This window comes from Micromys minutus, assembly GCF_963924665.1.
Source record: "Micromys minutus genome assembly, chromosome: 1".
In the NCBI taxonomy this organism is placed as follows: domain Eukaryota; kingdom Metazoa; phylum Chordata; class Mammalia; order Rodentia; family Muridae; genus Micromys; species Micromys minutus.
This window is the reverse complement of record NC_137969.1, coordinates 14,809,790-14,827,739: the sequence shown is the minus strand read 5'-3', so window position 1 is coordinate 14,827,739 and position 17,950 is coordinate 14,809,790.

Genomic DNA, 17,950 nt, shown 5'->3' with positions numbered 1-17,950 from the left:
ATTTAATTTTATATCTAACCACTTTGCTGAAGTAGTTTATCAGCTGTAAAAGTTCTCTGGTGGAATTTTTGGAGTCACTTACATATACTGTCATGCAATCTGCAAATAGTGATATTTTGACTTCTTTCATTCTGATTTGTATCCCTTTGATTTCCTTTTGCTGTCTAATTGCTTCAGCCAGGACTTGCAATAAGATGTGGAATGGTTAGGGGGAGAGTAGGTTGCCTTGTATAGTTCCTGATTTTAGTGGGATTGCTTCAAGTTTCTCACCTTAAGTTCGATGTTAGCCATTGGTTTACTGCATCTTGCTGTATTTATGTTTAGATATGGGCCTTGGATTCCTGTTGTTTCCAAGATGTTTAGCATGAACGGGTGATGAATTTTGATAAATGCTTTCTCAGCATCTAGTGAGATGATCATGTGCTTTTTTTTTCTTTGAGTTTTTTAAATGGTTGATTACATTGATGGATTTCCTTATATTAAACCATCCCTGCATCCCAGGGATGAAGACTACTTGATCATGGTGAATGATCATTTTAATGTGCTCTTGGGTTCAGTTTGAGAGGATTTTGTTGAGTATTTTTTGCATCAGTATTCATAGGATTGTTCTGAAATTCTCTTTTCTTGTAGCGTCTTTGTGTGGTTTAGGAATGAGGGTTATTGTGGCTTCGGAAAATGATTTAGGTAGTGTTGCATCTGACTCTATTTTGTGTAATAGTTTAGAGAGTATTGGTATTAGGTTATCAATAAATCTGATAGAATTCTGCACTGAACCCATCTGGTCCTGAGCTTTTATTGGTTGAGAGGCTTTTGATGACTACTTCCATTTCTTTAGGTGCTAGGGGATTATTTACATGGTTTACCTAGTCCTGGCTTAACATTAGTATCTTCTGGTATCTGTCATGGAATTCATTCATTTCCTCCAGATTTTCCAGTTTTGTTGAGTAAAATCTTTTGTATGAGGATCTAATGATTTCTTGAATTTCTTCAGTTTCAGTTGTTATGTCTCCACTTTCATTTCTGATTTTTTAAATTTGGACACTGTCTTTGGCCTCTAGTTAGAGTAGCTAAGGGTTTATCAATCTTGTTAATTTTATCAAAGAACCAGTTCTTGGTTCTGTCGATTTTTTGAATGGCTTTTTTTGTTTCTATTTGGTAATTTCTGCTCTAAGTTCAATTATTTCTTGCTGTCTACTCCTCTTGTGTGTATCTGCTTTCTTTTATTTTAGAGCTTTCAACTGTGCTGTCAAGTTGCTAGTATATACTCTCTCCAGTTTCTTTTTGGAGGCACTCAGAGTTATGAGATTTCCTCTTAGTACTGCTTTCATTCCATTCCATAAGTTTGGGTATGTTGTGTATTCATTTTCATTAAATTCTAGAAAATTCTTAATTTTTTTCTCTATTTCTTTTGACCATGCTATCATTTAGTAGAGCATTGTTCAGCTTCAATGTGTCTATGGGCTTTTTGTTGTCTTTGTTGTTTTTAAAGACCAGCCTTAGTCCATGGTGATCTGATAGGATGCACGGGAGTTTTTCAGTCTTTTTATATCTCTTGAGGCTTGGTTTGTGACCAACTATATGGTCAGTTTTGGGGAAGGTGACATGAGGTGCTGGGAAGAATGTATATTCTTTTCTTTGAGGGTGAAATGTTCTATAGATGTATATTAACTACAATTGGTTCATAATTTCTGCTACTTTCTCCCCTTTCCTTTCTGATTTTGTTAATTTGGATACACTCTATGTGCCCTATAGTTTGTCTAAGAGTTTATCAATCTTGTTGATTTTCTTAAATAACTAGGTCCTGTTTTTGTTAATTTTTTGTGTATTTCTTCTTGTTTCTACTTGGTTAATTTCAGTTTTGTGTTTGATTATTCCTTGCCATCTATTCCTGTTGGTATATCTGCATCTTTTTGTTCTACAGCTTTCATGTATGTTGTCAAGGTGTTATGGTATACTCTGTCTAGTTTTTTTTTGGAGGCACTGAGAGCTATGGGTTTTCTTTTTAGTACTGCTTTCATTTTGTCTCATAAGTTTGGGTAAGTTGTGCCTTTACTTTTGATAAATTCTAAAGAATTCTTAATTTTTTCCTTATCACTGAGTAGCACATTTTCCTTCTTCCATGTGTTTGTGGGCTTTTTGTTTATTTTGTTGGTATTGAAGACCAGATTTATTCCATGGAGATCTGTTAGGATTCATGGGAATATTTTAATCTTCTTTTATTTGTTGAGTCCTATTTTGTGACCAACTATATGGTCAGTTTTGGAGAAGGTACTGTGAAGTGGTGAAAAAAAGTTATATTCTTTTGTTTTTGGATGAAACTTTCTATAGATATCTTTTCAATCCATTTGGTTCATAACCTCTGTTAATTTCACTGTGTCTCTCTTCAGTTGCTGGTACAACTACTCTGAAAATCATCTGGCAGTTTTGCAGCAAATTGGACATAGTACTACCTGAGGACCCAGTTATTCCTCTCCTGGGCAAATACCCCAAAGATTCTACAACATATAACAAGGACATATGTGCCACTATGTTTATATCAACCTCATTTATAATAACCTGAAGCTGGAAAGAACCCAGATGTCCTTCAAGAGAGGAATGGACACAGAAAATGTGGTACACTGAAACAACGGTGAACTACTTGGCTATAAAAAACAATGACTTTATGAAATTCTTATGCAAGTGGGTGGAACTTAAAGCTATCATCCTGTGTGAGGTAACCCAATGACAAAAGAACATATATAGTATGTACTCACTGATAAGTAGATATTAACCCAAAAGCTCAGATTGCCCAAGATACAATTCACAAAACATATGAAGCTCAAGAAGAAGAAAGACCAAATTGCAGATGTTTCACTTCTCCTCAGATAGGGGAACAAACATATTCACATGTGAAAATACAGAGACAGTTTGAAGCAGAGTCTGAAGTAAAGGCCATACTGCTCCACCTTGAGATCCAGCCCATATGCAGCCACCAAACCAGACAATATTGCTAATGCCAAGAAGTGCATGCTGACAGGAGGCTGATATAGCTATGCATTGAGAGCCTCTGCCTGATCATGACAAATACAGAGGTAGATGGCAACAGCCAACCATTGAACTGAGAATAGAGTCCCTAATGAAAGAGTTCGAGAAGAATTGCAAAAGCTGGATGGGTTTGCCACCCTATAAGAATAACAATACCAACTAACCAGAGCTCTCAGGGACTAAACCACTATCCAAACAGTATACATGAACAGACCTATGGGTCCAGTCACTTATGTAGCATATGATAGCCTTCTTAGGCACCAGTGGGAAGAGAAGCCCTTGGTTCTTCAAAGGATTAATGTCCAAGTGTAGGGTAAGGTCAAGGTAGGAAGGCAAGAGGGTGTGGGCAAGTAGGGGAATACCCTTATAGAAGCAGGTAGAAGGGACATGGAAAAGGGGGTTTATGGAGGACAAGCTAAGAAAGTGGATAACATTTGAAATGTGAATAAAATGTATTCAATAAATTTAAAATAAAAAAGAAATATAAAATATGTATAAAAATAAATCTGATAGAAATTTAACATAAAAATGCAAAAGATCCTTTCTTTCCCTTAAGTTTTTTAATTGTTCATTTTATTTCTATTTAAAAAAGTACAGAAAACCATAATCAATGAGCCAGGAAGAAAGGCCCTGATTCTCTTTAATGTAGACAGACACACTCACCCACACACCATTGTGCAGTTACTGCTGAGTACAGGAATCTCTGGCTTCATGTCCTTGATCTGTCCTTGGTTTAGGAATAAAACTCAGTGTAATAAGACTAATGATAAGGAAAGCTTGCTGAAGGGACAGCACTATAAAGAAATTTGTTCTAAGTTCATTTGGTCTTTCAATTAATTGTTTAGGGAAGCATCAGGTATATAGATTAAAACCTCATGCACAATCCTCATTCTGTCTTCCTGCAGCCCCATAGCATAGGCCCATTTGGGTCATACTTTCAGCCAGAATGTGACATTTTACAATCACTATAAACCTCTGACCTCTCATGGCCCTTTTAAATGACTGAATTAAATTTAAAATGTAAAATTCACCTCCTTTTGAGTCTAGATGGAGATCTAAACCATTTTGCTTTACAGTTATTAAAATGACAGACTTTACTTGATTACTGTAAAATATACAAGTTTGTGACCTTGTAATCCCTTCGAAGTAAAGTTCAATATGACATTGAAATGATTTTATCTACAAAAGGAATCAAATTGCACCCACAAAAAAAAATTGACCCTTAACATTTAAAGCAATGATTTGGTTATTTTGATTTACTTAGTTTGAGAACGACAATTAAGTTAAATTTATTTTTTAAATTCATTTGTCCTTTGGAAATAATCAGCAACTTACATTTATAAATGAAGAATATGGATTTCATGTTTATTATCCTCACAAGGCAATGTGTGGTAAGATTGAAGGAAAATGAAAAAAAAAAGGAATAAATGATACTATTTATAAAAATTGTCAATTGTGTTTAATGGCATCTGTGTGTTTGCCCATAGTTACACAAAAAGTGTAAAATATACAGGATTTAATATAACAATTTTATTACCAAATATTTTTCTTTGTTTTGTTTTTCAATAATTTTGGTTTTTTTCTAATTTTGTAATTTTAATTTCCCTTAGCACCATGGCAATGTTGAAAATAATATGAATACAAAAATGCTCATTTTAACAGTTTATGCATGAGTACGTGTCACACCATTTTTTTGAGAGGTGGTGTTGGGGGAACAGTTTTGACAACGGAAGAAATCTAAGCTATGGACAAAACAGAAGTCAGATAACTGCTTCTGACATGCCACTCCCCCAACATTTAATATACATCACTCAATGGACACTTGTATCAGTTTGAAACACAGTAACAGAACATCAATGTGCATTTCTACATTTCTAATCAGTGTTCTGTGCAACAGAACTTAAGACAGAATACTGGGCCCACAGCTCAGACATCAGAGCTGCACCTGTAGGACTGTAAAGTGTAATAAGACACAACAAATCGTTAGTTTTAAAAATAAATATTGTTACTTAATTTTTAAAGGTGACTTTTAAGAGAATTCAAAATGTCCTCATTCAGCTAATAAAAACTGAAATTTCGACACTCAGTATTTTGAGAAAAAACTAAGAATAACCTTGCTTTCTTTAAGAGGAAGTATTTTTTTTAAAAAAATTCTATCAGACCTTTAGAAGTTGGAGGTATAGGTCAGTGCTGTAACACTCACGGAGTCTGTGTAAGGCCCTGGGTTCAAGGGCAGCACTCTAAAAAACCAACACATAAACTAACAAGAAATTGGAAACTGCATCTGTGACAGATTTAAAGAAAACAAAACAATGTTTTTCAGTTTAAGTGCAAAAATAAGGTTATAATCATTACCAAGCAATGTTTTGCAAAATGTTTATTCTATTTAACATAGTACATTATTGTATGGTTTTGTTTGTCCTGCAAAGTTCCAAGTTTTGAAAATTGATAATAATATTATATTCTGAAACACAGGTAACAGTTGCATGATTTGAAGTCTCTGTAGATTGTGGAAATACTTCATAAATTTCATGGTTTCATTTTAAAAATCATGTTATAAATTAAAAATCTAAATGTTGCACAGTGAATTATTTTGAACATTAACTTTAAAGGTATGTTCTATGTGAATATAATATAAATTCATTTATATATTTAATGGGTTTATAACATTTTAAATTATGAGAATGAATATGACACTCTAATTATAAAACTGTAAGAAAATGCAAATTGTTGCTATATTTTGTATGTGTGTGTGCATCCTTTTTTTTAATTGAACAACTTTATTTTAAAAAACAAAGATAAATGTACAGATTTTAAGCATTTTTGCATAAAATTATGTGAATACATTTTTGTCAGTACTTGATTTTTTTTTTAAAGGTTTGATAGTATGCCTTAAAATCTTACTAGTTACAATGAGCATAAAGTACATGTAAAACAAGTTATAACCTGGAAATAGTCAAAGTTTTTTGGTGTGTAAAGATTAAGCATAATGGTTTCTCATTTTCTTTTCTTTTCTTTTTTCTTTTTGGTTTTTGTTTATCTTGAACTTCATATAGTCTGTGAGTTGTTTCTGGGGTGTTCAGAGCTTTCTGGGGTTAGTATCCAATTATCAGTGACTACATATTATGTCTGTTTTTTTGTGATTGGGTTATCTCACTCAAGATAATATTCTCTAGATGCATCCATTCTCTTAAGAATTTCATAAAGTCATTGTTTCTGATAGCTGAGTAGTACTCCATTGTGTAAATATACAAAAACTTTTGTATCCATTCATCTACTGAAGGACATCTGGGTTCTTTCCAGCTTCTGGCTATTATAAATAGGGCTGCTTTGAACATTGTAGTGCATGTGTCCTTATTGTATGTTGGAACATCTCTGGGGCATATGCCCAGAAGTGGAATAACTGAGTCTTCAGGTAGTACTATGTCAAATTTTCTGAGGAATCGCCAGACTGATTTCCAGAGTGGTTTTACAAGTTTACAACCCCAACAACAGTGGAGAAGTGTTCCTCTTTCTCCACATCCTTACCAGTATCTGCTGTCATTTGAATTTTTGATCTTAGCCATACTGACTCCTGTGAGGTGGAATCTCAGGGTTGTTTTGATTTGCATTTCCCTGATGACTAAGGATGTTGAGCGCTTCCTTAGATGCTTCGCAGCTATCCTATATTCCTCTATTGAGAACTTAATGTTTAGCTCTGTACCCCATTTTTTTAATACTTTTTTTTTTATTCTCTGGTGTCTAACTTCTTGAGTTTTTTGTATACCTTGGATATTAAACCTCTAACAGATGTGGGGTTGGTAAAGATCTTTTCCCAATGTGTTGGCTGCCATTTTGCTTTTTTGACAGTGTCTTTAGACTTACAGAAACTTTGAAATCTCATGAAGTCCCATTTGTTGATATTTGACCTTAGAGCATGAGCCATTGTTGTTCATTCTCTTCAGAAAATTTTCTCCTGTGCCTTTGTGTTCTAAGGTTTTCCCTACTTTCTCTTCTAATAGTTTCAGTGTACCTGGTTTTATGTGGAGATCTTTGATCCACTTGCACTTGAGTTTGCATGCTTTTGTGTGTGTTTATGTGTATTAATAAAGTAAAAAAATATTGTAATCAGTTATTGAATTTTTAAAATTGCAGATCTTCAATGGCTTGTTATTTATAAATATCAGGCTTTGCTCTAATCTAAAAGATAAAATATTCTGTCAGTACATGAGATTATTATCAGTCTACTAGGGACACCCAGTTAATTGATACATATTTAGTTGATATATATTCAATGTAGAAAATTTGTCATATATATTACATGTGTAGTGGAATAGTATAGGAAATAGTTAAAATCTGTTTTGGTCCAAACCTTTCTGAAATTTCTCTGAAAGAAATAATAATGTTATATATATACTATTGTATTTATTGTACATTTCTACTGTTTATTATAATAAGTGATCGAAAATACCTTGAATTTTCATCATTATGGGAATATAAATATTGTTAAATGTATATAGAGACACTTTTTACAGTTTCAAATAATACTTATGAGCTAGTAGGTGGTTTGTTTGCAACACTCAATATTGCTCCCAGATATCTAGAGGTATATTGGTCATTTCTATGCCCATTTAAGCTCATAGAGCTCTGAATGAGAGACACAGAAACCTGGTTAATTTTATTAACAGGCTGCAAGCCTAAACTTGGCAGATTCTGAGCTATTCTAACCCACATCATAGCCATGGACCCCATGCTACTTGCCAACTGGGTCTTGTTCTGCTCCATGTGTGTCCTCTCCCCGAGGCCACATGCTCATGGTCACAGCCTCATGGTGAATTCCTTTTTCCTCTCCCTTTTTCTTCCTTTTCATGATCTCTACCTGAGACCGTCTACTCCATCTCTGCCTTTCCTTTTCTCCTGCCCAGCCAGAGTAGATGCTATCCTTTTATTACCCAATGAAAGATTGGGATTAGTCATTATTTATAGAACATTGGTCAATCTAAAGCCCATGTCTAAACTGCAACTTGATGTGGAGGCACAGAACTCAGGATCTGTACACACAGTGCATAAGGCCAATCCATACTCCCTCTGCTCTCTGTCTCTGTCTCTGTCTCTGTTCTCTCTCTCTCTCTCTCTCTCTCTCTCTCTCTCTCTCTCTCTCTCTCTCTCTCTCACACACACACACACACACACACACACACACATGCACAGACCCACACCCACAAACCCACCCCCCCACACATGATCTTATTAAAATACACACATTTTTCCAGCCACAAATAAACAGCATATATTTTCAGTCTCCTTCTGTTTCCTAGACTGAAAATGGGAAAAACATAGATAGGTCCTACATGAACACAAGCACATATATCACATACATACCCACTATATTACTATTCTTTTGAACTGTAAAATGTGTTTCTGTATGAATTTAGCAATATTTGTATTCCCAAAGAGATGAACATTCAAGTCATTTATCTATCATTCCTTATAGTAAATAATAGAATTATATAAAAGTTTACATATAATTAGATTATTTCTTTCAGGAAAATTTCAGAATGTTTTGAATCAAAACTTTAAATATTTCCTATACATGTTCCACATCACCTTCCAGAAACATAATTTTTTTATTTTTCAGAAATTGTATGTAAACTTTTATTTTTACTAGGAACACTTATATAAGACAAATACATACACATTCATACACACAAGTTAGCAATTTTAATATATGTATTTATAAGTATCTTAATAAATGTAAAATATAAATCTTAAAAAATATAAAAATATATAACATCTATTGTGATCTTATGTTTCACTACTGAGAAAGTGTGATGGAAAGCGTTAGCTCACATCTGCCCCTTTTATACCACTGTGATCCTCTGATTGCTTATGTTCCTCTTTGAAATGAAAATACAAGAGGCATCCAATTCTAAACAACATGACTGTCATGTAGCTACCAATCAGTTTAAAGGCAGATAAGTGCTTTTAAATAAATTTAAAATTTATTTAAAAGTTAAATAAATTAATAATGGTTAAATAAATAATAATGGTTAAATAAAAATAATACATAAAAAGATCCCACAAAGGAGAAAAAGTGTTGGAGGGGAGAAATCATGCTACTCATAAATGTTTTATTTTATTTTATTTTATTTATAAAAATAAAGTGAGCGATCAAGTATTTTTCTCTCCTTTTACTTCCTTGACTAAATATTGTTTTCATGGTTATTCATGTCACATTGATCATTTAAATTCTTATATTTGCACTTATTGCAAAACCTTCTTCTTTATCTATTCATATGATGTGATTTGATTTATCTGTCAAGAATCATTTCACAGTATAATACACTGATCATAAATCTTATGTCTATGGTTTTAGGAGAGTAAGTTTTTTTGTGGGTATAAAACACACACACACACACACATAATATTTAAAGAATACTTTTCATTGAGGAGCAGCAAGCAGAAATCTGAAAAAGCAAAGCTTTTCAGGTCTGATGTGCAGGTGGACATTTGTAGCTTTCTGATATTTCTTATTGAGTACTTAAGTATAAAAGAGAAGTGTCAGGAGTTAATAAAATAAACATTTTACATTATATATAAAATATTTATGTGAAACTTGCATAAAATATATGATTATATTTTATGTGGTATTTTATATGTTAACATATGTGTGATTTATATTTTAAATATATTATACATAACATTAACATTATGTATGATGTAGCATTCTATGTTGTCATTAGATATCTTTTTAGTTGAAATCGTGTGCTGCATTTCTAGAGAAAACATGGAGAAGGAGCTTTATTTTAAGCTAAACCTATGTGTAATTCAAAATTCTTTCCTTCTACTATAAAGCCTGAAATTTTATATATTCCCTTGACTAGGCATTGGGATGTTCATAGCCTGATAAACATTATCTTTGCTGAATCCATGAAAGCATTTCTAGACAGAGTGTACATGTGAATGTGGATTGAGTAAGTTGATGAAATACACAGTTTATTCAGTCCCTCACCCATTCCAGATAGAGCAGATAGAATAAAACAGAAGGAAGAAAGGGTGATTTCACTCCTGTGCTCTTCAGCTAGAGTTGTCTGTCCCTTCCGACCTTGAGCATAGTCTTTGTTCTTGGACCTCCACTCTTCAGGGTTTGGAAACAACCACTCCTTCTCTGGTCTCAGTCTAGGGAAGAGATGTTTAATGCAAGAGTTTCCCTGGTTGTCACATCTGTACTGAGGCTGAATTGTGCTACCAACTTTTCTTCCTCCAGGCATGTAGACAACAGGCCAAGAATAGATCAAGGAAACATGACTTTTTCAATCATGTGAATAAATCCTTAAAAAAAAAAGCATCACCTCTTGTTTTGGTTTATCTGTGAAAAGAAAGCTCATGCATAACTAAAAATTTCCTCAATCATTCTGTTGTATTGCCTTCCATTAGGGTAATATTTCTTCCTCGTCTCTGGTATTCTTGTTGAAGTAGGTGAAAGTAAACGATTAGATGTGACATGGACTGAAATGTCCAAACATCAGTCAAAATTGAAGTTTATTCCCTCAAATAGGAAAAGGAGACATATCAGGAGATGGCCAGTAAACTGATTTTGCCCTCTTGAGGGTTAGGAAATCAGATCTATCTTGTGCACACAGAGAAGACAAATCTATCAGAGTAGCTAGTAACATTACTCAAAATATTATAGCTATTAACCCTGACTTGAAGCCAAATAGATCAATCTCTGCCTAAGTGGAAAACAGTTATCGAAGCAATATTTACAGGGTGTGAATGTCCCCTAAATATATCTAAATAGAATAGTGTTTGTTTCCTTGATGGTCACCTACATTATTTGGGGTTTAAAAGGAAATCAATTAAGTTAATTTTCTTAAATATTACCTATTGAACAAATGTACAGTTTTGTCAAGTACTGACCTAGTGTCCAGAAGGAAATAGTTCCCATGTTCCCTCTTTGATTCTTGAAATACAACATACTTGTGGCACTATTTCAGAATACTACATGCTTTAGTTAAGGTGGTTTTTTTTCTTTTTGCTATGATGAAACACTATCACGAAAAGCAACTTGGAGAAGAAAGGGATCATTTCATTTTGTAGCTTATAGTCTATTGTCCAGAGATGTCAGGATAGAAACTCAAGTCAGGAATCTAGAGGCAGGAGTTGATGCAGAGGCCACACAAGAGTGTTGCTCTCTGATTCGTTCCTTGCTCGTTCAGCTGCTTTCTTACAAACCCACAAGCAGCTGCCCAGAAATTGCTCTGCCCACAGTGGGTTGGCCTTTCCATATCAATCATTAAGAAAATGTCTCCCTGGCTTTCTGTGGGCCACTCTTATGGAAGCATCTTCTCATCTGTGGTTCTTTCTCATGCAGCTTGAGCTCTTGTCAAGTTGACAAAAAAAGAAAAATGAACACAGGCCAGGCAAAATTATATCATAGCATGTACCTTACTGTTCACATGCAGTTGCCTTCAAGAGGAAACCTAATTTTGTCCAAGTTTCCAGTTGACTTTTTTAAAAGAATAAATCACTTGGCCTTTTTCTATAGATTACATTTTTCTTTTTAGAGATCCCAGCTGTAGAAAATGTGTTACATTTCATACTGGAACCACTTTCATTTGCATAATTAATAAGGAATGAGTAGCCCTAATGCTTCAAGTACAAAAATCACAGATGCTCTACAATCTTAAAATTATAGATCCTTTCCAATATCCCTCAATCTTTTCAGTTTTCATTTAAGGAAGCTCAACCCATAGAAATGCAAATACATCAAAAATTACAAAGAAGAATCCTTGGACAGAGCTGATCCCAAGCTTTCCAGCAAGGGCCTCTTGGTTTGTGTCTTCATCTCTGGAAAGCTATATAAGAAACGGGGTGGCTGTACATGTCCTGTCGAGTCACTCAGAAAGATACAATGCTGCATAAATTGCTGGTAAAATATTTTTTGTTTTGTTTTTTTTTCTTTTTTAACAAATTCTTTTTTAAAAAGCTATAAAACACTGCTCCCAAATCTCAGCTTAAAAACAAGCTTTCAACTGCTCAGAGTAGGTTTAAAAGCATCTGTGGACATTATCCTCTGTTAAGCACTGTTCTAGACTGGTCTTTTTTTCATTCACTTTTGAGGCCCCTAGTTGATCAAGCATTTTACTCTTTTGGATGTAGCTTATCTTATCATGATTATTAATGTGTCTTTCATTGTAATCACTTTGTTAGTAAAAAAAAAAAAAAATCAAGAACTTCCTGCTTGGAAGAAAGCAGTTCACGTGTAATATATCAGACTCTGAGTTAATGTGTGAACTTGATCTGTTCGTAGCAGAAAAAGAAATATTGTAAAAATAAGGAGGATGATCTTAACCCTTTTTATGCTTTATAAAGAGGCAATAAAAGGAAGCTAAAAATTTAGGTTTTTTTTTTTTTTTTTTTTTTTGGTTTTGTGTTAGGGTAAAAGTTCAGGAAGGCTGTGACTTGTCATATTAGAGACAGCTATGCTATTTTATGCAGTGAAAAGAATTCTGAAGGAAGTGAACTGTAGTAAAAGGCAGAAAATTACTCAGCAAGGCAGCAAAGGTCAACTTCAGAGTGGGAGTATGCTAAAGCCTTCAAATAGAGGAAAGACTTCTGGGAAAAGCCATCTATTCCTTACTTCAGGAGCCTTCCAGGGATAGCTCAGGCACCATCTGCGTAGGTTCAGAGGTTACTGGGATCTTGCCTAGGGAGTGAAGACAATGTGGAAGAGACCAGATTACTGCAGACCACAGAAGTGGGACTAAGTATGTGCTGTGTAGGTTTTAGCATGGTAATTGCTTATTGTAAATTAATAAAAAATGTCATTGGAGGGTAGCATATCTTTGTATACAAATTGGTGTGTGTATGTATGTGTTTGTGTCTGTGTATCTCTCTCTCTCTCTCTCTCTCTCTCTCTCTCTCTGTGTGTGTATGTGTGTGTGTGTGTGTGTGTGTGTGTGTGTGTGTGTGTGTGTTTGTGTATGCATGTGCATGTGTTATACACGAGGAAATGTTTCCATTTTGCCAGAGTTTAAGAATTGACCAAACTTCTCTTTCTAGAGCATCATAATATATTGGAGAAATCAATCTATTAAATCAACCATTTAAGCCATCTGTCATCCACTTTGCCAGCACGATTTGTTAGTAGAATATACTCAGTGCTATAATCAAGCCTGGCAAAGCGTTAATCCACAAGGACACAGTCATAACCTGGCCTGTTTCATTTCTTTGTTGGTTTCGCTTGGCTTTTTTCGACTTTTGTGGAAGGACTATGTGTGTTACGGTATGGCCTCAAATTTCCTGTGTAGCTGAGACTGACTTTTAATTTCTGGTTCTTCTCCTTCAGCCTACTGACCTCTTGCATTAGAGGTATGCATTATACCTGGGTGACTTGATGGGTTTTGCACCCTGAACACATAGCTGGTGTTCAGAACTATTTATCGACGAGACTCAGATGGGAAGAAATATAGCTGAAAGGCGTGGTGCCTGTCTTCTAGGAATAGAATCCCTGGAGCTAAACTGTAGTGCTTGCTATCTATTATGGTTCATCTTGTGAAATGATTCTAAGATTATCAAATCTTTACTTCTCCCTAAATAAATAATTTGCAACAGTTACAGAAGACCTGTTTATTCAGACCGTAAGCTTTGAATTGTACACTATCCTGGATGTTCTAAGTGAGAGATTGTGTCAGCTAGCCAGGTTATCAGGGACATGGATGTCAGGGACTGCAGTAAAGCCAAGGACACTAAGAAGTGAAGATAAGATAAATAGTGTCACAGCACACTGTGGGGCATATGTGGAGCAGGAAAAGAGAAGAATTATGCATACTGTAGGGAAAGGGTTACAAATTGAGATCTCGTCCAAATAAACAACCAGAGAAATGAGCTACATATGTCAATCTTCAACTGTCATCTTCAAGTATCTAAACGTTAAGAAGGTAGCTCCTTCGTTCTAAACATACCCCATGGGGTTGGAAAATCTTGTAGTAAGACTTTTCTAATAAATCACTATGGGTCTATACATTTTCCTTGTCTAAAGCATTTAAGAACATAATGTTAAGTCCATCAAATAACAAAATCCTTATTTCTGCTTATGCTTCATAACTACTGCTCATTTGAATATTAAATCCAGACCTCTAAAAATAAATAAGAATGAAACTATTATCCATTAATTCCAAAGATATCTGCGGAAATAGAAGAAAGATACCCATTTCACAGATTTCAGAAAGAAGAACATGTTAGCCTGTGATCTCTATTTACCAGGCAATGTGCAAATGCCCTGCCACCCTGCATAAACCAGGAGGAAGTTCAAGAGCTTCTGAGCCAGATATGGATTCAAACAGAGCCCCATCTCCTCTAATGTTGCAGCTTGCGTTACCTGTAATACCACACATATGAAATGCACAACTAACATTCAGGACTTTTCTAAAAGTCACCAAAATATTAACTTTTCTGTAAGAAGTGAGTGTTAAATCATGGATCTCTCCTTTGTCCTTTGATATCTTAGGAATTTATAACCCTAAAATGTCAACACTTTCCTCCTGCCTGACTTTCTTTACTTAAGAGCAGTCTACGAGCAGCTTTCTTTGAAAGTTTATGCCTTGGACCTCTTAAAAATCTTCCCCGATGACAAGAACCATGGTAGCCCTTCACTCAGATTGTAGTGTCTAAAGACATCAATAACTGCATGGCTTGTGTTCAATGAATAAATATTCTTATGATGACTTCATTGATTCTAGACTCAAAATAATGTCTCCTTCTCTATTCATTAAACTACCAGCAAAAAACCTAAGTAAAACATTAGTGTTAATAATAATAATAATGGGTAAACAGTACTCAATGCTCACTTGGAAGAGACCACAGACTCCTCTTTAGGAAGTTACAGTCACTTCATATGACACTTTCAAACATGAAATTTAATTTTATTATATTTATTAAGCTTTCAGAGTCTGATATTTGTACAGCAGCTATAAAATCATCAGAGTTATAGAAAACAACTTAAAATTGGAATCAGAAGAATTTAAAGCAAATTAAAATTATTTAGCACCCCATATTCTATGTTAGGAGATAGATTTGCGATACAGTGGAGCCCATTGGTGGAGAAACCTGAGATCCAGCAAAATATATATGCCTCAGAAAAACCAGCAATAAAATTTCTGGTACCTCTGTGGTCAACACATTTTAAGAATTTTAACCATCTTTTACTTAAATCCCTTTTAATATACAAAGTATTATGTGTCCACTGCATGAGAGCAGCAAGTAGAACATCTGAAATATTTAATACCAATGTTTATGTTTAGGCTTACAAATGTATTAGCACCAAAGTGTAATCCCATTTAAGTAACATTAAAGTAGGCTTGCACTATTTTCAGATGAAAGGAGGGGAAGAATGAATCCTCTACCTTTTTTTTTTTTTTTTTTTTTTTTTTTTTTTTTTTTTTTTTTTTTTTTTTTGCTTTTATAAACTTTATATTGTGCAAACATAAGAAAGCCTAACCTACAATAGATGATGTTGTGAGGGTGAAGTATGCGAAGAATTTGGTTGATTTTTCTTCCTTAACTGTGGAAAGTATTCCCATTTGTAAGTGTAAAACAAGTCTCCTACACTGACACTCAAGCTGGCCTCATGTTCAAAAGCATTTATCCGCGGGCCCCAATGAAGAAATATATAAGAAACCCTGTCCCATTTCTTAAAGACTATTTTATGTATTTATAACTTTGGTGTTGTTCCTCTGTGCTTTCAACACCTAATTCCCTGTCTATCTAAACTAAACAGGCAAGGCAAGGCTTTACTATTGATATGACAAACAGGGAATTATAAATAAATCCAGTGACTGGAGGAGAGATCACTCAAGGAAAACAACTCTACTCAGTTAAGAATGTTTGGAATAAACATGAAGCTACCCTTTTGTGGACTGTTTTTGGCTTTGATGAGGAAGAGACACTATACTATGTCTTTGCAATTCTCTCAGAACTTGTGGTTCCACCATGTAAAGACATATCCTTAATGAAGGCTATAGCTGGAGATGTAGAATTTAAGCACCCTCCCTCAGTCATGATATTGGCCACACCTTCCTTCAGTATCTCCAGCTCAGTTCTTTACTGATGCATTTTCTTAGTGTATTATACATTCGAGATTAATAATTATAATTAATAATTATACATCCGTATAGTACACTAGTCATTGGTAATTTAGTTTGGGTCATGATGCTGAAAGTCAGGGTCCATGTGAGGGTTTATTGCCCAGCAAGACTGATTTCTTGACTCCCCCAAAGAATTTTATGGACATGGAAGGGAGTGGTCTCCTATGAATCACATAAATACTATAGAATGATATTGATTCAGAAAGTATTTCTTAATTTGTAAATTCAGAGGGCCATTTCTGGGGAAGATGTCTAAATTAAAATATATACCTTAATATGTAGAATGTGTAGGAACTGTTTTAATTATGAAACACTTGGTTTACTCTATTTCTGTTACCGTTAACCACTTTAGAAATTTAAAATATCATGGAGCATTTTTTTTTTCTTAACTATTTACTTCTATCATTAGGGGAATTTGCAGTGTGTAGTGTGGTAGAGGAAACACCAAGCAGGGTTCAACCAAGAGGAGAAACAGATGAGTTGGGAAAGGGCTGGATTAGGCAGAATCTCTCCTGGGATAAAGTATTAATCCTAAGAGATAAGAAGACCAACACTGCATCTACATTGTAAATAAGGAGACTTAGAAGCAGAAATCAGTCCAGGGAGGACGGCCAGACCTCAGCTAGCCAGAATCTGGAAAACTGTCAGCCACATGTGAGAAGCAGAAGGGGAGGCGGATCTGGCTGTGATAACAGTGGGAGAAATCTGATTTTGCCAGGTTCGCAGAGGAAGACCAGCCCCATAATCCGAGGTGACAGTGTGCAGGCAAGGTCTGCGCTCTGTAGGCAAACTGAGTGAAAACTGGAGACTTTCCCAGCTTGTAGATTGTAAACAGAAACAGTCTAAACTGACTCATGCCACAGGCCAAGCCTAAACCGATGGCTGCTTCTTGTCTTCCATATCTTTAGCTCATGTCACTGAAGAGGGGTCAATTGAGAACAAAAGTTAAAAGTGAATAAGCCCAAGAAAAATAAGTCGAAAGTATGATGTTCTTATATATGTGACTATACTTGTTTCTGGGAGGTTTCACACATATGCTAGCCATCCAGCTTTGCTTCCTTAAAATAATTGATTAACATCTAATAAGTCCTTTTTTTTACTTTTCTTCTGAAATTAAGCCCCTCCCCCAAAACCTGTATCCATCACCACAAGTTACAATTTTTTCAAAGATTCTCAAAATTTCTTTTATTCTCTCTCTCTCTCTCTCTCTCTCTCTCTCTCTCTCTCTCTCTCTCTCTCTCTCTCTCTGATGTGTATCCATATTATTTTATTTTAAATTTGTTAGTAAATTAATCATATTAATTCTGGTTTCTTACAAACTAGGATAGTTGTTCTTCCCAACAACAACAATCCAAAAATTCTACCCACACAGTTTTCACCAGAAGTAACTGTGGTTTGTAATCAGCAATTTCCAAAAACAAATCCATCTTCAAATGATGAGATGATGAGATATGTTTCTGCCAGCGATGTTCTGTCCAGGATAGGTCAGAAAAGCTTACTGATATATTTTTATTGGTGAGTTATAGATGTACAAGAAAAGATAAATATGCTCTTGGTTTCCATGGAAATGGACATGTCATATGTGATTTCACTGAATAATTTGTGTAATTATTCATTCCTTACCGAGTGAACAGTAGTGTTAAAAGAATAAATGAACAAGTTGTAGGAAAGTGTCCTGTGTCTTTTCTCACTGAATAACTAGTGAGTTAATTCATAAGTGACTTTGCCATGGTTTATGTTATGATCATATTAGCACTTCCTTGAATATTTTGAAGTTTGTCAATTTTCTTCCATGTGCA